This window comes from Mandrillus leucophaeus, unplaced genomic scaffold (assembly GCF_000951045.1).
Source record: "Mandrillus leucophaeus isolate KB7577 unplaced genomic scaffold, Mleu.le_1.0 Scaffold877, whole genome shotgun sequence".
NCBI lineage: Eukaryota > Metazoa > Chordata > Mammalia > Primates > Cercopithecidae > Mandrillus > Mandrillus leucophaeus.
Genome location: NW_012109552.1, coordinates 64,629 through 65,013, shown reverse-complemented (window position 1 = coordinate 65,013; position 385 = coordinate 64,629).

The window sequence follows — 385 nt, the reverse complement described above, 5'->3', positions numbered from 1 at the left end:
GTGATCCTTGTTCATTGTTGTAGTTTCATTATTAAGCAGAGTTCTGACACTTCTTAGCAAAGTACTCAACCCATAAGCGGTCATTGTTACAAATGTTTTAATTTTTTTTAAATTATGTCTGACACCCAAAAGATTAGTGTCCTTAATTTATAAAACATTCTTATCAATCATTAAGAATTGGTTGCTTTTCAGGTTCACATACTTCTGTAATATTCATTTAAGATCTAAAGTGAATACTTCTGTGATGAAAATTTTTCTCTAACACTTTAAATTTTTCAGCACACTCTTTTGTACATCATCATAGTCCTAGAATTGTACATATTAGGCTCTTAATATTTTAGAGTATGTAATTAATATTTGAGAATATGTTTTTAATATAAATTTT